General features: G+C 44.6%; 1 long non-coding RNA gene across 2 annotated transcripts in view; it reads right to left on the reverse strand.

The window, feature by feature from the left end:
* Window positions 1-423: 423 nt before the first annotated feature.
* Window positions 424-24,413, reverse strand: part of LOC137323547 (uncharacterized) — a 169,638-nt gene continuing 145,648 nt past the window's right edge. The window contains exons 4-5 of one of the 2 annotated variants that reach the window (XR_010963385.1): window positions 2,788-2,972; window positions 424-1,281 (exon numbers count right to left, since the gene is read on the reverse strand). This is a non-coding gene — a long non-coding RNA (uncharacterized lncRNA). The remainder of the gene's footprint in view (window positions 1,282-2,787; window positions 2,973-24,413) is intronic. The other variant, XR_010963400.1, reaches the window with a different exon arrangement.

Here is a 24,413-nt window from a genome sequence, read left to right on the forward strand (position 1 = left end):
CAGTGTCCGTTGCATTCTACCATATATGTACGACCTACAGTTGATATGATAAAGTGCAGCTGAGTTCCCCCGATGGACGGGGGGATGAAAAGACCACCCTGCTGTGGTACTAAATTCAACAAACCACAAGGTCTTAGGCTCAATCCCTAGTCCGTGCTGTGTCAGCTGATCTCAGCTAGGGGGACAATTTGGGGCACTACAAAGGGTCTCTACACTTCTTAGCTAAAGCTAGAGAAAATCAGCCAGGGCTCCCCCCGCCATGCAGCTCAATGATCCTACTGGGTTGTGTGGGTGTGGGGATAGAATTGGGCCTTGCTTCCCCCCCTCCCCCACCAGGTTGGCATTGGCAATGTAGCTTTTTTTTTTAACTCTTTACTCTTTAAGGTACGAGAGGTAAGAATCATCCTCCGAGATGGAAAAACATTTCTAAATAACTGGTTTTATTGACATTAAGATGCAACAGTTTTACAGATAAAGACGCTTGCAACCTTATCTTGAAGTACAGCTCGAAACTCAGAACGATCAATTCTTCTGCTTCGGGAGACTGAGGGATTAAGTCTTCGTTGGCATCCTTCGTCGAGCTGCTTCTTCTCCTGTCTCCTCGAAATCACTGCAAAATGGCTGTTCTGATTTTTTTTTGTTGCTGCGAAAACAACTTGTTGGAGTCTTTTTCCCCTTTCTATTTCTTTCTCACAGCTTGTCAAGGACAGCTGTCTACGTTCTGGTTTACTTTATCTTTAACCTTGACCCTCGAAAGTATGGCACACCTTGCACTTTTTCTCTTCAACAGTCTGAAGCAATAATGATAATATCCATGATACCTTTGAACTTGGTCAAGCTTCCCAGCATGCCTTCTGATTTGGGTCAAGCTTAATAAATCCCAGGGTTTCTAGCCTATTCTTTTAGTTTTCCTTAAGAGCTGGTATTGAAAGTCCATATTGTAAAGTCCAAAATCCTTCAGCAGTGTGTGGAACAGTTCATAACGACAGCCAATAACCAACAAGTCTGCTGGTTCAAATCTACTATTATGTAAAAGACGGACAGATATTGTTTATACCTCCAGAATAACTTTGAGCGGAGAGCTCTCTCGCCGTCCTGCCGAGGGCTGCAAGTTTTCAATGTGGACGCATGGGGCAGATCGGAACTATACATTCTTGCCCACCTGCTTTCAGATTTCCTTCGCTAGAGTGACAGATACAATAAGACGAGCCTCCATGTCTGTCTCTCCAGCTGATATGGAAGGAGCCAGGACCGGTTGGATAAGAGGTACCATAAAAACAACTGTAACAATAAAAAAAAGTCTTTAAAAGAGATAACACACAACATATCAAATGTCTGTCTTCAAAAAGACATCGGCCCATAGCAGAAGGTTCAGGGTAGAGTGAGTGGGATGGTTTTGGAACTCCAGGCTTTATGTTACAAAAGGCTTGCAGAACTGAGCTAGCTTCATTGCAGACCAGTGAACGTAGACGTGACACAGGCCTTTAAATATTTGACAGGGTGGAGATGTAAGGACACTGCTTGACTTGGACGGTCAGAACTAGAGGACACAAGTCAGACCTCAATGAAATCATCAGAAGATTTGGGATGGAGGGGGGATCAAATCCTCAGCAGTCGGTAGCCAGAGGTCCCATCCTGGTGAAGGAACAGACACCCTGGAATCTGGGCTGCTTTGTGCATTATGACTGGACTTGCGTTAAAGTGCCTTACGTCTCCGTCTGTGGGCAGGCCGTCAGCAATGCAAGCGGAAGGTTCACTGTGCAACATGTGTGGTTTGTGAGCTCAGTGCATTGACATCCCGTGCAGACAGGCAGTGTAAGGAGAGGAGCAAGCATTAAAAAAAAGACAGACGCATTTATAGAGTACCTTTCACGAACTCAGGACATCCCAAAGTACTTTACAGCCAATTACGTACTTTTGAAGTGTAGTCACTGTTGTAATGTAGGAAACGCAGCAGCCAATTTGTACACAGCAAGATCCCAAAAACAGCAAAGTGATGTTTTCTTAGTGGTGTTGGTCAAGGGATAAATGTTAGCCAGGACACTGGGGAGAACCCCCCCCTGCTCTTCTTCAAAATAGTGCTGTGGGATCTTTTACATTCACCTGAGAGGGCAGGCGAGGAACATGGGAACATTGGTATAGGAGTAGACCAGTCAGCCCTTCGAGCCTGTTCTGCCATTAAATTCGATTATGGCTGATCTGTATCTTAACTCCATCTACCTGCCTTCGTTCCGTAACCCTTAATACCCTTGCCTAACAAAAGTCTATCCTTCTCAGTTTTGAAATTTTCAATTGACCCCCAGCCTCAACTGCTTTTTGGGACCCCGGTTTAATGTCTCATCTGAAAGATGGCACCTCCGGTGGTGCTGCACTCCCTCAGTACTGCACTGGAAGTGTCAGCCTAGATTATGTGCTCAAGTGTCTGGAGTGGGACTTGAACCCATGACCTTCTGACTCAGAGGTAAGAGGTGGGACTCTGCGCTGCCAGAGGTGTAACTGGGTCCAAATTTGGAGCTGCCTCCAGCTGTCTTACCGTAGCAACGATCAGCCATGGAATACTTGCATTCCTCAGTGTAATCGGGGCACTGGAACTGCAGAAACCCAGTTGACCATACAATCAGACAGAAACCATTAATGGCATTTAGCAAAGGCAGGATTATTGCTGCCCTAAGGAACTACAAGATTTTTTTAATGTGATGCCATCGTTAGGATCAAGTACAAAGCAAGCGGAAGTTTGAAGTTTATATATGCTGAAAGAGACACTTTGGGTCAAATTCATAACAGCACCTTGGTTTCTTATTTATCTTGAACGTAATTGTATTTGACCATGTTTCTTGCTTCTGCCTTGGGGGATTCCTCGATTACAGGTAATCATCACCACACTCTGCAGACGGAGCTTAGGGCAGTAATGGAGGATCACATCACGACATATTAATCCACAAAATAATAGCCTACAATGGGAGCTGCTGGACCTGAAAATTACATTTTCAGAGGTAAGTAAAAATGTTCAGAAACAAGCTGTACTTCGGTGGACTTTTCGAAGGAGTCCATCTCTGAAACTCAGAAATAGTCTCCGATTTAATTATAACTGCTGGTTTGAATTAACCCAAACCCCACACCTCTTCCTCAGTTGAACCCCATGTGTTCAGATAGGAATCTGTTTTCTCACTAACAGGTACTCCTGGTAGCTACGCACCTCTAGTTGTCCCAGGACTTCAGTAGGCGGTAGATTTTATATTTGTTTTTGGGATGTGGGTGATGCTGGTAAGGCCAGCATTTATTGCCCTGAGAAGATGATGGGGGTGGGCCTGGTTTCTGAACTGCTGTGGTCCTTGTGGTGATGGTGCTGCCACACCTGGTGTTAGGTGTCAGCCGCGGCTGAGTGGGTAGCACTTTTGCCTCTTAGTCAGAAGGTGTGGGTTCAAGTCCCACTCCAGAGATTGGGCATATAATCCAGGCTAATGCTCCAGTGCAATACTGAAGGAACCATGGAAAAGATACAGCACAGAAGGGGGCCATTCGGCCCATCGTGTCCGCGCCGGCTCAAAGAACAACAAGGTGCCCATTCTAATCCCACCTTCCAGTACCCGGTCCGTAGCCCTGCAGCTTACAGCACTTTAGGTGCAGGCCCAGGTACTTTTTAAAAGAGTTGAGGGTCCCTGCCTCTACCACCAATTCGGGCAGTGAATTCCATACACCCACCACCCTCTGAGTAAAAAGGTTTTTCCTCATGTCTCCTCTAATCCTTCCGCCAATCAGCTTAAATCTATGTCCTCTAGTTCTGGAACTGTCTGCTGGGGGAGAAAGGTACTTCCTGTCTACTCTATCTAGGCCCCTCTTAATTTTGTACACCTCCATCAAGTCTCCCCTCAGCCTCCTCTGCTCCAAGGAAACAACCCCAGCCTATCCAATCTCTCCTCGTAGCTGCAATTTTCAAGCCCTGGCAACATTCTTGTAAATATTCACTGCACTCTCTCCAGAGCAATTACGTCCTTCCTGTAATGTGGTGACCAGAACTGCGCACAATACTCCAGCTGTGGCCTTACCAGCGTTTTATACAGTTCCATAATTACATCCCTGCTTTTGTCTTCTATACCTTGGCTAATAACGGAGAGCATTCCGTATGCCTTCTTCACAGCCTTATCTACCTGTACTGCCACCTTCAGGGGCCTGTGCACATGCACTCCAAGGTCTCTCACTTCCTCTACCCCTCTCAATATATTCCCGTTTACTGTGTATTCCCTTTTACTGTTTGCCCTCCCTAAGTGCATTACCTCACACTTCTCTGGGTTGAACTCCATTTGCCACTTTTCCGCCCACTCCACCAACCCATTGATATCTTCTTGGAGTCTACAACTATCCTCTTCACTATCAACTACATGGCCAATTTTTGTGTTGTCTGCAAATTTGCCAATCATGCCCCCTACATTCAAGTCCAAATATTAATATATACCACAAGCAGCAAGGGACCCAACACTGAGCCCTGTGGCACACCACTGGAAACGGATTTCCATTCGCAAAGACATCCATCGACTTTTACCCTTTGTTTACTGTTCCTGAGCCAATTTTGGATCCAATTCGCCACATTTCCCTGTATCCCATGGGCTTTTACCTTTCTGACCAGTCTGCCATGTGGGACCTGGTCAAATGCCTTATAAAAATCCATGTAGACATCATCCACTGCACTGCCCTCATCAATCCTCCTTGTCACTTCCTCAAAGAATTTAATCAGATTTGTAAGGCATGACCTTCCCTGAACAAATCCATGCTGACTATCCCTGATTAAACCATGCCTTTCCAAGTGACAGTTTATCCTATCTCTCAGTATTGATTCTAATAGTTTGCCCACCACCGAGGTAAGTCTGACCAGCCTATAATTGTTCGGCCTTTCCCTCGTACCCTTTTTAAACAATGGTACTATGTTTGTAATCTTCCAGTCCTCCAGTACCTCCCCTGTATCTAGTGAGGATTGGAAAATGATCCTCAGAGCATCTGCTATTTCCTCCCTGGCTTCCTTCAATAGCCTAGGAAACAATCCATCCGGCCCTGGTGACTTATCAACTCTCAAGGATTCCAGTTCCTCTAGTACTTCCTCTCTTGCTATGTTTACCTTATCCAATATTTCACACCTCTCCTCTTTACTACGTCCGGATCATCCCTTTCCTTTGTGAATACGGAGACAAAATATTCATTTAAAACCCTACCTACATCCTCTGCTTCTATGCACAAGTTACCCTTATCATCCCTGATAGGTCCCACTTTTTCCTCAGCTATCCTCTTGTTCTTAATGTACTGATAAAACATCTTTGGGTTTTCTTTAATCTTACGAGCTAATATTTTTTCAGGACCTCTCTTTGCTTTCCTTATTTCCTTTTTTACGTCATCCCTGTACTTTCTATACTCCTCTAGGCTTTCTGCAGTATTTAGTTTTCTGTGACAGTCATAAGCTTTCTTTTTCTGCTTTATCTTGCCCCTTATTCTTCCAGACAAGCAGGGGGGGTCTAGATTTGTCAGTGCCACCCTTTTTCTTTGAGGGGACGTGTCTGCATTGTACCCGTAGAATGTCACATTTTAGTGCCTCCCACTGGCTTGCCACTGATTTCTCCTCAAGTAGTTGTGTCCTGTCCACTTCTGCCAAATCACCTCTTAGTTCTGTAAAATTTGCCTTCCCCCAATTTAAAACATTTACTCCTGATTTAACTCTGTCCTTTTCCATAATAATGCTAAAACTAACTGAATTGTGGTCACTATCCCCAATATGGTCACCCATTGTCACTCCACCCACTTGCCCATCTTCATTTCCCAGGACTAAATCTAGAATTGCATCCCCTCTTGTTGGGCTTGTCACGTACTGGCTAAAAAAGTTCTCCTGGACACCGATCAAGAATTTTGCGCCTTCTGTGCCTCTCACACTGTTTGAATCCCAGTTGATGTTAGGGTAGTTGAAGTCCCCTACTATTATTGCCCTCTTATTTTTGCACCCAAAAATTTGCCGACATATTTGTTCTTCTATCTCCCTTTCGCTATTCGGGGGTCTATAGTACACTCCTAGTAGTGTGACTGCCCCTTTTTTATTTCTTAGCTCAACCCAAATGGCCTCGATTGATGATCCATTTAGCATATCATCCCTTCTCACAACTGCAATTGATTCTTTAACTAATAATGTTACCCCCCTCCTTTTTTTATCACTCACTCTATCCTGCCTATAAACTCTATATCCAGGGATATTGAGCTGCCAATTATCCCCCTCTTAAGCTAGGTTTCCATTATAGCAATGATATCATGCTGCCATGTGTCTATCTGTGCCCTTAGCTCATCTGGTTTGTTTGTAATACTCCTTGCATTGAAGTATATCCCCTTTAACCCTGTCAAATTCCTGTGCTGAACACTATTTAACCTTTGCTTCTTTTGCCTTTCTGAGTCGCTATCCACGTCACTAACTGCTTTTCCATTTCCCGTTTCCTGGTCTGAATTTGTCCTATCTGTACCTGCCCTTTGGTTCCCATCCCCCTGACGTACTAGTTTAAACCCCCCCCAACAGAACTAGCAAATGCCCCCACGGGGATATTGGTCCCGGTTCTGCTTGGGTGCAACCCGTCCAGCCTGTACAGGTCCCGCCTTTCCCAGTGCCTCAGGAATTTGAACCGCTCCCTCCTACACCATCTCTCAAGCCACGCATTCATCTGGTCTATTCTCCTATTTCTGCTCTCTCTAGCACGTGGCACTGGGAGTAATCCTGAGATTACTAACTTGGAGGTCCTGCTTTTTAATTTATTTCCTAACTCCCTATATTCCGCTTGCAGGACCTCATCCCTTTTTTTACCGATGTTGTTGGTACCGATATGGACCACGACCTCTGGCTGTTCACCCTCCCCCTTCAGAATGTCCTGCAGCCGCTCCGTGACATCCTTGACCCTAGCACCAGGGAGGCAACATACCATCCTGGAGTCACGTCTGCGGCCGCAGAAATGCCTAATCTGTTCCCCTTACGGGAGTTTGGCAATGTTGGAGGTGCCGTCCTTTGGATGAAATGTTAAACCGAGGCCCTGTCTACCCTCTCAGGTGGATGTAAAAAAACCCATGGAACTATTTCGAAGAAGCGCAGGGGAGTTCTCTTCAGTATCCTGACCAATGTTTATCCCACAACCAACATCACTAAAAACAGATTATCTGATCATTATTACAGTGCTGTTTGTTGGACATTGCTGAACTCAAATTGGCTGTTGCGTTTCCTACATTACGACAGTGACTACACTTCAAAAGCACTTAATTGGCTGTAAAGCGCTTTGAGATGTCCTAAGGTCATGAAAGGCGCTATATAAATGCAAGTCTTTCTTTCCAGGATATTTCCTCAACAATGATGAAAGGACAGCGATATTTGCGTCCAAGTCAGGATGATGTGTGACTTGTAGGGGTGCTTGGAGATGGTGGTGTTTCCGTAACATTACCGACAAATGCCGTGTTATGACGGCAACAGGACGAAAACATGATAAGTGATCCACGCTGTTAATCAGATCAGGAGTGCTCAGTAGCTTAGTGCATTGCACAATGTTTAGGCACTTTCACCTTGAGGTCAGTGCAGTACAGATCGTGGCAGGACACCATTGAGCTTGCTTCAGAAAACACAGCAGGTTAATCAGCATCCGGGGAGTGAATAGACAGTTTGTTTTGGGTTCCTATCATTCTTGAGTTCTGATGGATGGCACGGAGCCAAAATCTTGACCATCACATTTCCAGCATTTCCAGTGTTTCACTTTTTATCAAAACAACTTCTCTGTGACGTCCTTCCATTTTTACATTTGATGCCTGTGGCAGTCTCCTGCTAGCCACTCGGATTCACAGAGGACGGACAGCCAAAGCAGATCCAGAAATTCACATAAAAAGTGTAAGGATGCTACAATTAGCCTCAGCATCATAGGGCTTGGGGTGAGAAAAAACAGCCAGGGATCTTGCTCTGATCACTATCTAGTGACCGCTGCTGGAAAGTCTGAGTGTGTGTAAGTGTGAGTGAATGTGTGTATGTGAGTGTGTGAATGAATGTGTGAGTGAGTGTGTGTGAGTTTGTGTGAGTTGGTGAGTGTGTGTGAGTGTATGAATGTGTGAGTGAGTGTGTGTGAGTTGGTGAGTGTGTGAGTGAGTGTGTGTGAGTGTATGAATGTGTGAGTGAGTGTGTGTGAGTTGGTGAGTGTGTGAGTGAGTGTGTGTGAGTTGGTGAGTGTGTGTGAGTTGGTGAGTGTGTGTGAGTGTATGAATGTGTGAGTGAGTGTGTGTGAGTTGGTGAGTGTGTGAGTGAGTGTGTGTGAGTTGGTGAGTGTGTGTGTTTGTGTGTGAGTGAGTGTGTGAGTTTGTGTGTGAGTTTGTGTGTGTGAGTGAGTGTGTGTGAGTGTGTGTGTGTGTGTATGAATGTGTGAGTGAGTGTGTGTGAGTGAGTGTGTGTGAGTGAGTGTGTGTGTGTGTTTGTGAGTGAGTGTGTGTGTGTATGAATGTGTGAGTGAGTGTGTGTGAATTGGTGAGTGTGTGTGTTTGTGTGTGAGTGAGTGTGTGAGTGAGTGTGTGTGAATTGGTGAGTGTGTGTGAGTTGGTGAGTGTGTGTGTTTGTGTGTGAGTGAGTGTGTGAGTTTGTGTGTGTGAGTGAGTGTGTGTGTGTATGAATGTGTGAGCGAGTGTGTGTGTGAATTGGTGAGTGTGTGAGTGAGTGTGTGTGAGTGAGTGTGTGAGTGAGTGTGTGTGAGTGAGTGTGTGTGAATTGGTGAGTGTGTGTGAGTGAGTGTGTGTGTGTATGAATGTGTGAGTGAGTGTGTGTGAATTGGTGAGTGTGTGTGAGTTGGTGAGTGTGTGAGTGTGTGTAACTATGTGTGTGAGTGCGTGTGTGATTGTGTATAAGTCAAGTGAGGACAGGAGCAAATATGTAATGCCCCCACTATGAAATAGCTTTCTCGGTCTCAATCTTTACACTCACACATCAACAATGGCTACTTAGGCATGGAGCCATGTCCAGGATGACTGAACATCTTACAGAGAAGAGGGGAGAAAACTGTAAGGGGAAAAAGAATCACCACCAATTTCTGTTCAATGAACAGATGACCTATCCATCACCACAGCATGTATTGAGTTGAGTTCAGAAAATTATGTGAAGTTTGATCCGACTCAAGCCATTTGGAGGTGATTTGCACTTAAATGAACCAATGACATTACCTTATTGGCTTTTTATGCTTGATATTGTCCTTGAGTTCAGTGTCATTGGCCACTCCTATAGTGGACCTCACGCCTCCTGCAAACCAGAGTGTGTCTTTACCTGCTCAACATCGCGGTAAATGTAGGAAGACCCAGAGATCGTAGAATCATACAGCACAGAAGAAGGCCATTTGACCCATCGTGCCTGTGCTGGCTCTTTGAAAGAGCTATCCAATTAGTCCCACTCCCCTACTTTTTCTCCATAGGCTTGTAATTTTTTCTTTTCAAGTATATATTCAATTGCCATTTGAAAGATACTATTGAATCTGCTTCCACCAACCTTTCAGGCAGGGCATTACATATCATAATAACTTGCTGCGTAAAAAAAAATTCTCCTTATCTCGCCCCTGGGTCTAAGATTATCTATAATACTGACATTATCTATAATCTACAACTAATTGGAAGGATATAGAGGGGCAAATTTGCAGCAAAACCATAGAGTAGTGTTGGGGCGGACTTCAACTATCCTAATATAGACTGGGATAGTAATAGTGTAAAAGGCAAAAAGGGGGAGGAATTTCTGAAGTGTGCTCAGGAGAACTTTCTTGATCAGTATGCTTCCAGCCCAACGAGGAAGGAGGCATTGCTGGATCTGGAGAATGAGGTGGGCCAGGTGGAGCCAATGTCATAGAAACATAGAAAATAGGAGCAGGAGTAGGCCATTCGGCCCTTCGAGCCTGCTGCACCATTCAATATGATCATGGCTGATCCTCTATCTCAATACCATATTCCTGCTCTCTTCCCATACCCCTTGATACCTTTTGTGTCTAGAAATATATCTATCTCCTTCTTAATTATATTCAGTGATTTGGCCTCCACAGCCTTCTGTGGTAGAGAATTCCACAGGTTCACCACCCTCTGAGTGAAGAAATTTCTCCTCATCTCAGTCCTAAATGTCCTACCCCGTATCCTGAGACTGTGCCCCCTCCTTCTGGACCCCCCAGCCAGGGGAAACATCCTCCCTGCATCCAGTCTGTCTGGCCCTCTCAGAATTTTATACTTTTCACTGAGATCCCCTCTCATTCTTCTAAACTCGAGTGAATACAGGCCTAGTCAACCCAATCTCTCCTCATACGACAGTCCTGCCATCCCAGGAATCAGTCTGGAGAACCTTCGCTGCATTCCCTCTGTGACAAGTATATCTTTTCTTAGGTAAGGAAACCAAAATTGTACACAATACTCCAGGTGTGGTCTCACCAAGACCCCGTATAACTGCAGTAAGACATCCTTGCTCCTGTACTCAAATCCTCTTGCAATGAAGGCCAACATACCATTTGCCTTCCTAACTGCTTGCTGCATCTGCATGTTTGCTTTCAGTGATTGGTGTACAAGCACCCCCAGGTCCCTTTGTATATCAACATTTCCCAATCTATCACCATTTAAATAATACTCATTAGGAAGGATGTCAAGGTGTTAGAGAGAGTGCAGAAGAGATTTACTAGAATGGTGCCAAGGATGAGGGGCTTCAGTTATGTAGAGAAGCTGGGGTTGTTCTCCTTAGAACATAGAAGGCTAAGGGGAGATTTGATAGATGTGTTCAAAGTCATGTACGGTTTTGACAGAATAAATAAGAAGAAACAATTTCCAGTGGCAGAAGGGTCGGTGACCAGAGGACACAGATTTAAGGTGATCGGCAAAAGAGCCAGAGGTGACATGAGGAAACATTTCTTTTGTGCAGTGAGTTGTAATGATCTGGAACGCACTGCCTGAAAGGGTGGTGGAAGCAGATTCAATAGTAACTTTCAAAAGGGAATTAGATAAATACTTGAAGAGAAAAAAAAAATGCAGGGCTACGGGGAAAGAGCAGGGGAATGGGACTAATTGGATAGCTCTTTCAAAGAGCCGGCACAGGAACCACGGGCCGAATGGCCTCCCCCTGTGCTGTACCTACTATGATACTATGAAGCAGTATATTTACAATAATGACAAGCTTTATTATTCTCCTCAAAATGTCAAAACAACAAAGACGCCTCTCCTGTGCTAACTGTCATCGCCCTCCCTACTTACATAGAATCTCTGCCTAGCTCTGTTTCTCTGCAGGCTTCAGAAAGATTGGTGACTGCCATAAAGTCAGTCATAAAATCCCAAAACGAGTCACTAAACCACAGGTCATTATACAACTCTTCTCTCACAATCAGCTTTGAAGAAGGGGCCACACCCGAAAAATTAGCTTGTCCTTTCTTTCCGCAGGTGCTGACTGGCCTGCTGTGAGTTTCTGGAAGTACATCCGCTACTTACAGTGAAGTTCAAAGACATCTCCCAGCCTACCAAATTGATATCTGACTTTGTAATCAAGATTTGTAATCAAGATCACAAAGTTGGTAACCAGAGGACACAGATTTAAGATAATTGGCAAAAAATCCAGGGGGGAAATGAGGAGAATTTTTTTTACGCATCGAGTTGTTATGATCTGGAATGCACTGCCTGAAAGTGTGGTGGAAGCAGATTCAATAGTAACTTTCGAAAGAGAATTAGCTAAATACTTGAAGGGAAGAAAATGACAGGGCTATGGGGAAAGGACAGGGGAATGGGACTAATTGGACAGCTCTTTCAAAGAGCCAGTACAGGCACGATGGGCCGAATGGCCTCTTTCTGTGCTGTATGATTCTATGACCAAATTCAAAGTGACAATTTCTTGGAAAAGTGTCAAGAAATGCTTTTACGCAATAAAGCATCTGAAAAGGATCCTTTTGCGTTCCCAACTAATCTATATTCTTTAGCTTTTAGAAGCAGTTAGTAAGTAACCCAAATTTCTACGTTAAAGACACTATATATAAATGCATTTTAACTCTGTGATTGCCGTAACCAGCAAGAAAACATCCTGTAAATCATCTACATGAGAGAAAAAAATGGCTTGATTTTGTCACTGATATAATTCAATGTTGGAACAACTTGCTGTTTATGGCATCTTTTGACAATATACAATTCTATTTCCCATCAGGAGCAAAGTTTTACTCTTTGATCATGTGGATGGATATAGCCAATAGTTTCTGCAAAGAATCATCCCTCTCTCCTAGGGGCACGAGCTGAGCCGCATTAATAGCACATTCCATTAGAAAGGAAGCAATTCCAGCCCAGTTAGCGAGAAATAAAAGGCAATAAAACAAGGTAATATGGGTTTATGAGCGGGAGCTCTCGGCAATGGAGAGTGAATGGTACAGAGTCATGAGAAAAGGGACTAGAGGAGATTATATTGGAAAGAAGGGCAGCATAAAATGCATAGGTCCAGGATAGGAAGTAGCTGTCCAGATCTGCAGAATATATTGCGCTATATTGAAAGCAGAATATTGGACAAATATTGAAAACATTTCACCGTGTAGGGCAGCAGTTTGATTTTTTTCTTGGAACTTGTTCTGGGATTCATTGTAAAGAAAATAAAGACTTGCATTTATATAGCGCCTTTCACGACCTCAGGACGCCCCAAAGCGCTTTACAGCCAATGAAGTACATTTGAATTGTAACTCCAGATGGAATCACAAAATCCACCTTGCAGACGTTTGGAGGTTGACTTTCCACAAATTTCTCCCAGTTTCCCATTATGACTTTGGCGGAAAACCTGGAGAAATGGTTGGATAGCCCCTTGCGCGCCACTTTCCCGCTGATCTTCTGCCGAAGTTACAGCAGGAGATAGGGAAGAATTCTACCCCACTGGTTTGCACAGTCCGGCTCCAACTGGTTGCCAAATTAGTACCTTGGCAGCTACTAATTGTTAAGGGAACATCTCCGAATCACTGAAACGAAATGAAACGTTGGCCCCGGAATCCTGCGGAATAACACGGCGCTCCTGCTGTAACCTCAGAGGGAGATGAATGGAAACCCAGGAGAGGCTGCATGAGCAGCCATTTTCAGCTATTCATAGAAGTTTACAACATGGAAACAGGCCCTTCGGCCCAACATGTCCATGTCGCCCAGTTTATACCACTAAGCTAGTCCCAATTGCCTGCACTTGGCCCATATCCCTCTATACCCATCTTACCCATGTAACTGTCCAATATAGAACCATTTCTCCACAGTTCCCACTGGTCTCCCACCCAAGTTAAGGCAGGAGATTTGTGGCAGTCCTGGAGAATTTCAGGGACATTGTGCTTCGATCTCTGGTACACAGTTGAGTGACCATAGAGTATGACCCCAAGGTGATCACTGGTCTGCTTGAAGCCTTCTGTGGCCAGTGGCCATCACAAGACATCAATGGTTTTAAATGGCAAAAAAATGACCAAATTGCAATTTAAACTCACTACCATGAATTTTTAATTTTGGAGGGCTGTTCATTTCTTTAATAAATGCTGCCCTCCTTTAGTTGGGGCCACTTGTGGTGGCATTGGTGGCATTGGATCTGCTCTATCAGTACAGACAAAAGAGGACACTTACTGAAGTAAAGGAACATCAACAAATGTCCATATTATGTGGAGAGACCAGAGAAGCTGAGATTGTTCTCCTTAGAGTAGAGAAGGTTGAGGGGAGATTTAATAGAGGTGTTCATAATCATGAAGGATTTTGATAGAGTAAATAGGGAGAAACTGTCTCCATTGGCAGGAGAATTGGTAACCAGGGGACATAGATTTAAGATAATTGGCAAAAAAAACAGATGGCAGATAAGGAGAATTTTTTTTACGCAGCAAGTTGTTATGATCTGGAATGCATTGTCTGAAAGGGTGGTGAAAACTGATTCAACTTTCCAAGGGGAATTGAATAAATACTTGAAGGAGAAAAATTTGCAGGGCAATGGGGAAAGAGCAGGGATGTGGTACTAATTGGATAGTTCTTTCAAAGTGCTGGCACAGGTATGGTGGGCCGAATGGCCTTCATCTGTGCTGTAGCATTCTATGATATTTTACACAATGTGCAATAGGTCTACTCACTAACTCTATTAAGCACTTTTAACAATTGAACCTACTCACAATCCATTAAGACCACACTTTACTGTAGTACACAGTTCTAGTCACTGTTGTTAGGAATGGAGATAGAAACAGTGTAAAGAAGGACAACAAAAGAGATTACATTTTTTAGATCATTGAGCTATGAAGAGAAGTTAAAGAAGCTAAACTATTCCCTTAGGGAGAAAGATTAATGGTGATAAGATTACACTGTGCGATATTAGTAATGAATGCTTTGAAAATACTTTGTTTGCTATTTTAACCGTGGTGTTAACCTGTTTAAAATAAATGAAGATCGTGAAAGAGAGGTGGAAAGGTGGCAGAGAGTGCAGCTATTGAACATAAAGTGCCAAAGGAATATGGATGTGGTCACTGTGCAACCCAAATGTAAGTGCAACATTACCTCCACAGCAATTCAGGCAGGGCATGTGATAAAACGTGCCAGCCTCGTTGAGAGGAATGGAGTCATCATCAGTGAGCCATTTTTCGGTCAGGTCTAGGATGTCAGTGTGCTCATCCAGGATGGGGTGGTCGATTGGGGTGACCCTTGTTAACAAAAGACTGGACCTTTTGGAGGGTGATGCATCGGGGCTGAGCAGCCAGAGACTTGGTGGTGAGGTTGGAGAGTGCGTGGGTAGACTGACTGGGGGTATTAGAGGGGGAATGGTGGAAGGTGGGTGAAATGGGAGCATTTCGCTGAAGAATTCAAGAGGGAATTGAATGAATTTGATAGGGTAGACATAGAACAGAATCATAGAATCATAGAATGGTTACAGCACGAAAGGAGGCCATGCGGACCATCGAGTCCATGCCGGCTCTCTGCAAGAGCAATTCAGCTAGTCTCACTCCCCCACCTTAACCCTGTAGCCCTGCAAATATTTTCCCTTCAAGTACTTATCTAATTCCCTTTTGAAGGCCATGATTGAATCTGCCTCCACCACCCCCTCAGGCAGTGCATTCCAGATCACAACCACTCGCTGTGTAAAAATGTTTTTTCTCATGTCACCTTTGGTTCTTTTGCCAATCACCTTAAATCCATGTCCTCTGGTTCTTGACCCCTCCGCCAATGGGAACAGTTTCTCTCGATTCTAGGAACATAGGAACATAGGAACAGGAGTAGGCCATTCAGCCCCTCATGCCTGCTCTGCCATTTGATAAGATCATGGCTGATCTGTGATCTAACTCCATATACCTGCCTTTGGCCCATATCCCTTAATACCTTTGGTTGCCAAAAAGCTATCTATCTCAGATTTAAATTTAGCAATTGAGCTAGCATCATTTGCCATTTGCGGAAGAGAGTTCCAAACTTCTACCACACTTTGTGTGTAGAAATGTTTTCTAATCTCACTCCTGAAAGATCTGGCTCTAACTTTTAGACAGTGCCCCCTACTCCTAGAATCCCCAACCAGCGGAAATAGTTTCCCTCTATCCACCCTATCTGTTCCCATTAATATCTTATAAACTTCGATCAGATCACCCCTTAACCTTCGAAACTCTAGAGAATACAACCCCAATTTGTGTAATCTCTCCTCGTAACTTAACCCTTGAAGTCCGGGTATCATTCTAGTAAACCTACACTGCACTCCCTCCAAGGCCAATATGTCCTTCCGAAGGTGCGGTGCCCAGAACTATTCACAGTACTCCAGGTGCGTTCTAACCAGGGTTTTGTATAGCTGCAGCATAACTTCTGCCCCCTTGTACTCTAGTCCTCTAGATATAAAGGCCGGCATTCCATTAGCCTTAGAGTAGATAAAGAATTCTGTCCAGATCCTTTATCTACTCTATGAAGAACAACCCCAGCTTCTCCAGTCTATCCATGTAACTGAAGTCCTTCATGCCTGGAATCATTCTAGTAAGTCTCTTCTGCACCCTCTCTAAGGCCTCACATCCTTCCTAAAGTGCGGTGCCCAGAAGTGGACACAATACTCCAGTTGTGGCCAAACCAGTGTTTTATAAAAGTTCATCATAATCTCCTTGCTTTTGTACTCTATGCCTCTATTTATAATGCCCAGGATCCCATATGCTTTCTTAACCGCTTTCTCAATCTGCCCTGCCACCTACAACGATTTGTGCACATATACCCCCAGATCTCCCTGTTCCTGTGCCCCTTTTAGAATTGTACCCTTTAATTTATTTTGCATCTCCTCATTCTTCCGACCGAAATATATCACTTCATACTTTTCTGCATTGAATTTCATTTGCCACGTATCCGCCCATTCCATCAGTCTCTTCATGTCCTCTTGAAGACTATCACTATCCTCCTCACTGTTTACTACCCTTCCAAGTTTTGTGTCATCTGCAAATTTTGAAATTGTGCCCTGTACACCCAAGTCCAAGTCATTAATATATATCAAGAAATGCAATGGTCCTAGTACCGACCCCTGGGGAACACCACTGTACACTTCCCTCCAGTCTGAAAAACAACCGTTCACCACGACTATGTTTCTTGTTACTTAGCCAATTTTGTATCCATGCTGACACTGCTCCCTTTATTCTATGGGCTTCAACTTTGATGACAAGCCTATTATGCGGCACTTTATCAAACGCCTTTTAGAAGTCCATACACACCACATCAACTGCATTGCCTTCATCGACCCTCTCTGTTACCTCATCAAAAAACTCAATCAAGTTGGTTAAACACGATTTGCCTTTAACAAATCCGTGCAGGCTTTCCTTTATTAATCCACACTTGTCCAAGTGACTGTTAATTTTGTCCCAGATTATCGTTTCTAAAAGCTTCCCCACTACCGAGGTTAAACTGACTGGCCTTTTTTGAACAAGGGTGTAACATTTGCAATTCTCCAGTCCTCTGGCACCACCCCCGTATCTAAGGATGTTTGGAAGATTATGGCCAGTATCGCCGCAATTTCCACCCTTGTTTCCCACAGCAACCTAGGATGCATCCCATCCGGAACGGGTGACTTATCTACTTTAAGTACAGCTAGCCTTTCTAGTACCTCCTCTTTATCAATTTTTAGCCCATCCAGTATCTCAACTACCTCTTCACTTACTGTGATTTTTGCAGCATCTTCTTCGTTGGTAAAGACAGATGCAAAGTATTCATTTAGTACCTCAGTCATGCCCTCTGCCTCCATGAGTAGGTCTCCTTTTCGGTCCCTAATCGGCCCCACCCCTCCTCTTACAACCCGTTTACTGTTTACATGCCTATAGAAGACTTTTGGATTCCCTTTTATGTTTGCCGCCAGTCTATTCTCATACTCTCTCTTTGCCCCTCTTATTTCCTTTGTTGCCTCCACTCTGAACTTTCTATATTCAGCCTGGTTCTCACTCGTATTATCAACCTGACACCTGTCATATGCCCTTTTTTCTGCTTCATCTTACTGTCTATCTCTTTTGTCACCCAGGGAGATCTGGCTTTAGTTGCCTTACCTTTCTCCCTCGTGGGAATGTACCTAGACTGTACCTGAACCATCTCCTCTTTAAAGGCCGCTCATTGTTCAATTACAATTTTCCCTGCCAATCTTTGATTCCAATTTACCCGGGACAGATCCGTTCTTATCCCACTGAAATTGGCCCTCCTCCAATTGAGTATTTTTAGTTTCAGATTGGTCCTTGTCCTTTTCCATAGCTAATCTGAACCTTATGATATTATGATCACTGTTCCCTAAATGTTCCCCCACTGACACTTGCTCCACTTGACCCACCTCATTCCCCAGAACTAGATCCAGCAATGCCTCCTTCCTCGTTGGGCCAGAAATGTACTGGTCAAGAAAGTTCTCCTGAACACACTTCAAAAATTCATCTCCCTCTCTGCTCTTCACACTATTACTATCCCAGTCTATATTAGGATAGTTGAAGTCTCCCATTATAATTACTCTATGGCACTTGCACCTCTCTGTAATTTCCTGTAAATTTGGTCCTCTATATCCTTCCCACTAATTGGTGGCCTATAGAATACACCCAGTAGTGTAATGGCACCTCTATTGTTTCTTAACTCTAACCAAGTAGACTCTGTCCTTGACCCCTCCGGGACATCCTCTCTCTCCAGCACTGCAATATTCTCCTTAATCAATACTGCCACCCCTCCTCCTTTCTTTTCTTTCCTTTCTTTCCTGAACACTTTGTACCCCAAAATATTTAGTACCCAATCCTGCCCTTTTTTGAGCCAGGTCTCCGTTATCACCACGACATCATATTCCCATGTGATTATTTGCGCCTGCAGCTCACCAACCTTGTCTACTACGCTTTGAGCATTTACATACACGCACAATAAACCAATCGTAGGCCTTCTTGTATACTCTCTTAGTCTGATCCCATCTAATACCGTACTATTTCTTGCTCTAGTGCTATCTGTCTCTCCCAATCCTTTGTGCACCTTGTTTCTCCTTTCCAGTGCTACATCCTGGTGCCCATCCCCCTGCCAAACTAGTTTAAATCCTCCCCCATAGCACTAGCGAACTCCCCGCGAGGACATTGGTCCCACTTCTGTTGAGTTGCAACCCATCTGGCCTGTACAGGTCCCACTCCTCCCAGAAGTGATCCCAATGTCCTGGGAATCTAAAGCCCTCCCTCCTGCATCATCTCTCCAGCCACGCATTCATCTGCTCCATCCTCCTATTTCTATACTCACTAGCGCGTGGCACCGGGTGTAATCCGGAGATTACTATCTTTGAGGTCATGCTTATTAATTTCTTTCCTAACTCCTTAAGCTCTTCCTGCAGAGAAGATGTTTTCACTTGTGGGGGAGACCGAAACTAGAGACCATAAATGGACACTAATAAATCCAATAGGGAATTCAGGAGAAATTTTTTTTTTATTCGTTCATGGGATGTGGGCGTCGCTGGCAAGGCCGGCATTTATTGCCCATCGCTAATTGCCCTCGAGAAGGTGGTGGTGAGCCGCCTTCTTGAACCGCTGCAGTCCGTGTAGTGAAGGTTCTCCCACAGTGCTGTTAGTTAGGGAGTTCCAGGATTTTGACCCAGCGACAATGAAGGAACAACAATATATTTCCAAGTTGGGATGGTGTGTGATTGAGAGAGGCACTTCTTTACCCCAGAGAGTGGTTAGAATGTGGAATTCACTACCACAAGGAGTAGTTGAGGTGAATAGCATAGATCCATTTAAGGGGAAGCTAGATAAGCACAGGAGGGAGAAAGGAATAGAAGGATATGCTGATGGGGTTCGATGAAGAGCGGTGGGAGGAGGCTCATGTGGAGCATAAACGCCTGCATAGACCAATTGGGCTGAATGGCCTGCTTCTGTACTCTAAATTCTATGTAATGTAATTTTTGATTCTACAGAGTTGATATAGGGTTGAGGTCGGGACAGATGAAAAATGGTCCAATTACATCCTGAAAAATGTTCTGTTCCTGTTTGAATTGAATTGGACAGTTTTATACTGCATTTAAGCCCTACTTGACTGATTGTTGGCCTGTCTCTTTGATAATTGGCAGTGCAAATGTATATTCTTGACAACCTGGTCAGTACTGGGCAAGTGTTTGATGTCTGTGGCTGGATTCACAGTAACAAAGGTTTATTACAGATATTGCTCACAATTTAAAATGACTTTTAAATGACTCAGCAATCTTGTGCAGGCAATCTAGTTTCTGCTGATTCGGACTCAAGCAGACCTATTTCTTCACTGTTGAGTTAGTGGCGAGTTTCATTTAAGTTCGCTCCTGGTCAAGTGGTGAATGGGATGAAGTTCTTTGGGAATATGAGGACATCTCCATCCATGTTCATGTTTCAAATTCGAGAATCATATTTGGAAAAATCCACATTTTGAAGACCATGAATTCGTTTAATGTCCAGATTCATCCAAAGGTTTGTCCTTCGCTAACCCCCACTCTATATTTGATGGCAAATTATACCAAACGGCTGCCTTTATTTTGTTCCTATGGAACTATTTGCCTACATAACAACAGTGACTATGCCTCAACATTAACTCATTGTCCTTGAAGCGGTTTGGGATGTCCTGAGGATGTAAAAGGCGATATGTAAATGCAAGTTATTTCTTTCTATTTGAAGAATCGCAGGGAGTTCTCACAGTATCCTGGTCAACAATGCCACTAAAACCAAATCAACTGATCATTAGTCTTATTGCTGTTAGTGGGAACTTGTGCACAAAACGACAGCCACTTACGCGCACATAACAAAAAATAAATTCATTACATGCCGAACATTTTGAGATGTTCCTGAGAGATATGATAAAGTGCTGTGTAAATCTAAGTGTTACTTTTTCTTTCAAAGGCTGTTTGAAGGGACTAATCAACCGTGCCATGATCTTAAGTAAAAACGAGTTTTCAGTCTTCGGCAGGCATTTAAGATTGGGGGTAGTTCCACTGCCAATCACATGGCATTGACTTAACTGACTTCAATGGAAGTGAAAATGGAAAGAGATGTATAACGGGTGGCTAATTCGATATCGTCCGATTTACACTCTCACCCAAAGTCAATATTAACCTCAATGTCTTCCAGCGGGGATCACTGGATAGCGATCTGGTAGTGGGAATATTGGCTGAATTTTTTCCTTTCCTTCATTTTTGAAGGAAGGATTTAATTTCGTATCCTGCACCATGAAACTGGATCAGAGAAGTGGAACAAATTCATGTTCCAGTTTAGCCTTTTTGAATGAGATGTCACCAAGGTTTTTTCTATAAAATCCTCCAATTAGCTGTTATTGGACTATAATCAGCATTCCTGCTGATTTAGGAGCTTTCGGCTGCCTAAGAGTGGGTAATGTTTCCTAATTACAAACTGACAGAAATGAGATGCAGTCAATTTTAGTATATAACACTGCATAAAGCACAAGGGTCAGAGCCACTTTATTGGTTTGAAATGTGATTATACACTTACAAAAACACAATCTGCATTTTGTACCAGTAAAAGTGACCATAAAGATGTCGGATTGCCGTAAAAATCCAACTGGTTCACTAATGCCCTTTACGGAAGGAAACCCGCCGTCCTTACTCGGTCGGGCCTGTGTGTGATTCCGATCCCACGCCAACGTGGCTGACTGTTAACTGCCCTCTGGAGTGGCCTAGCAAGCCACTCAGTTGTATCAAACCGCTGGAAAGGTTAGCATTGTGGACATGCCATTCGCCACATGGACTGCAGCGGCTCAAGAAGGCGGCCCACCACCAACTTCTCAAGGGCAACTAGGGAGGGGCAATAAATGCTGGTCGTGCCACGCCCACATCCCATGAATGAATAGAACAAAAAAATTGTTCTATCCACCTCCCAGTTATCATCTTTGTCAACGAAACAGGATAGATTTGAAGTGTTAAGTGGCACTGTTGGAAAATAAATGTGCCTCAATATAGGTTATAGCATTAAACAATGACAAAATGGGCAAGCGAAGTTAGTCTGACTTAGTACATGCAGCCAGAAACATAGGCTAATGCTGACATAAAGCCACGAGAAAACATGTTTTTGAGCAAACCCGCCAGAACAGGAAGATAAGGTTAAGAAAGTAGAAGCAGAGAAGGTAATAAAAAATACTGGACAGAGACAGGAGTGAAATAAAAACAGAAAATACTGGAGAAGCTCAGCAAGTGAGGCAGTATCTGTGGAGAAAGAGACAGAGATAACGTTTCAGGTCGAAGACCTTTCGTCAGAACTGGAACATGTTAAAGAGTTAAAGTTTTTAAGTAAGTACAGAGCCAGGGAGTGGAGGGAAAGAAAGAACAAAAGGGAAGGTCAGTGATAGGGTAGAGGGCAAGAGGGATTAAATGACCAAAAGGATGATGGTGCAAGTTTTGTCCTCTCCTCCACCCCCCCTTTCCCTGGCTCTGTACTTGCTTAAAAACTTTGGGTTAAATTTTAAGGGGAAACTGCGGGTGCGTTGGGGGCGGGGCCTCCAAAAATTGCGGAAATCCGGCTCCAACCCGCCGACTTCCGAGTTTCCCAGGGACCCACCTGTGTGCGTGTTTAAAGCCGGCAGGATGACAGTTAAAGAGCCGAATGTACCTCATTGAGGTACTCAAGGCACTTTACCTGTGACAGAGTAAGTGATTAGAATGATTTTTAACTTACCTGGGCGGCTTGCCCACCGCTTCTGATTCACGTCTGGTTTCACCAGGAAAGTGAAATAGACGGAAGTGAAAACCCTGCTCTGATGTCCGATGTCTCCCTCTCCAAAGTCCCACTTTTCAGCCCCCTGATGTCCTCCCGATGTCCCCCACTTCACCCCCGATGTCCTCCTGATCTTCCCCTCTCCCCTCCAATCTTCCCCCTCTTCCCCTCCCCCCGATCTCCCCCTCTTCATCCCCAATCTTCCATTCTCCCCCCGATCTTCCCCTCTCCCTCCCGATCTTCCACTCTCCCCCCGATCTTCCCCTCTCCACCCCGATCTTCCCCTCCCCCCCCATCTTCCATTCTCCCCCCGATCTTCCCCTCCCCCGATCTTCCCCTCCCCCGATCTTCCCCTCCCCCGATCTTCCCCTCCCCCGATCTTCCCCTCCCCCGATCTTCCCCTCTCTACCCCGATCTTCCCCTCCCCCCGATCTTCCACTCTCCCCCCCCGATCTTCCACTCTCTCCCCCCGATCTTCCCCTCTCCCCCCGATCTTCCACTCTCCCCCTCCGATCTTCCCCTCTCCCCCCGATCATCCCCTCTCCCTCCCGATCTTCCCCTCCCCCGATCTTCCTCTCCCCCCCGATCTTCCCCTCCCCCCGATCTTCCTCTCCCCCCCGATCTTCCCCTCCCCCCCCGATCTTCCTCTCCTCCCCCCTGATCTTCCCCTCCTCCCGATCTTCCTCTCCCCCCCGATCTTCCACTCTCCCCCCCCCCCCCCCCCCCGATCTTCTGTTCCGGCGCCGGATGACATCTGGCTCTCTCTCTTTCTCTCCCCCCCCCCATCGTGTTGCAGCTCCTGCCGGCAGCCAGACTGTCAATCAGGCTGGCTGCCGAGGGTGAAACCCGGAGAGGACGTTAATCATCAGCAATCAACATGCGATCGCATCGGAAACAGTAAGTTTTGTTCATGCGGGTTTGCCACACGCATCTTCTCCCCCCTCCCCCCCGCTACCAACCCCTCACCATTGCAAAATTGACCCCTTTAACTCTTTAACATTTTCCAGTTCTGATGAAAGGTCTTCGACCCGAAACATTAACTCTGCTTCTTTCTCCACAGATGCTGCCTGACTTGCTGAGCTTTTCCAGCATTTTCTGTTTTTATTTCAGATTTCCAGCATCCACAGTATTTTGCTTTTGATTTAGAGGAAGGAGTGAACTCAGTCTATAGCCTGGAGAAAGTAGAGATGCATGGGGCCTTTATAGCAGCTCTGGTCCTACAACTATATCAATGATTTAAGTTCCGCAGTTAGCTGAAAAAGTTAAAGGCGAGACCTTATATGGTCAATGGAATGTGAAATGATTGTATGAAGGAGAGGGAATAGATGAGTTAGCTGCCACATTGAGAGAACAGGACCTAGCCTGTAACGCAGACAAGGTGTCCTGAGTCACACGTATGTACCGACTTGTGGTTTGTAACAAATTGAGTGTCATAGCATTAAGATCTATTTATCTGTCTGTCTCTGGACAGATTACAGGAGATGACTAAGGAGGCTACAGCCTCTCAATTTTAATTCCTTTCTTGAGCCCTGGCCGACACATCCGGTTGTTACCATGCAGGCTGTGAGTAACCGTGATAATTGGGTAAATGCCAAATGAAAATAGGTCCCCTTGGCAGCTGATTATTCAAGGGCCATAGGTGATGAAGTAGGTCGAGCTCCCTCCAATGGAAGTATCAACTGCATTTACAAGTAGGTATTAAAGCTTGAATGAGTAATGGAGCAATTAGGAATGGAATTGAAGATCTTAGAGGAGAAGAAAATGCTGCCAGAGTCTCAGTGAAGGAAGATATAGTTGAGATACTGGATGGGCTAAAAATTGATAAAGAAGAGGTACTAGAAAGGCTAGCTATACTTAAAGTAGATAAGCCACCTGGTCCGGATGGGATGCATCCTAGGTTGCTGAGGGAAGTAAGGGTGGAAATTGCGGAGGTACTGGCCACAATCGTCTAAACATCCTTAGATACGGGGGTGGTGCCAGTGGACTGGAGAATTGCAAATGTTACACCCTTGTTGAAAAAAGAGTGTAAGGATAAACCCAGCAACTATAGGTCAGTCAGTTTAACCTCGGTGGTGGGGAAACTTTTAGAAAAGATAATCCAGGACAGAATTAACAGTCACTTGGACGAGTGTGGATTGATTAGGGAAAGCCAGCACGGATTTGTTAAAGGCAAATCGTGTTTAACTAACCTGATAGAGTTTTTTGATGAGGTAACAGAGAGGGTAGATGAGGGCAATGCAGTTGATGTGGTGTATATGGACTTTCAAAAGG

The sequence above is a fragment of the Heptranchias perlo genome, chromosome 1 (genome assembly GCF_035084215.1).
Source record: "Heptranchias perlo isolate sHepPer1 chromosome 1, sHepPer1.hap1, whole genome shotgun sequence".
Classification (NCBI taxonomy): Eukaryota; Metazoa; Chordata; class Chondrichthyes; order Hexanchiformes; family Hexanchidae; genus Heptranchias; species Heptranchias perlo.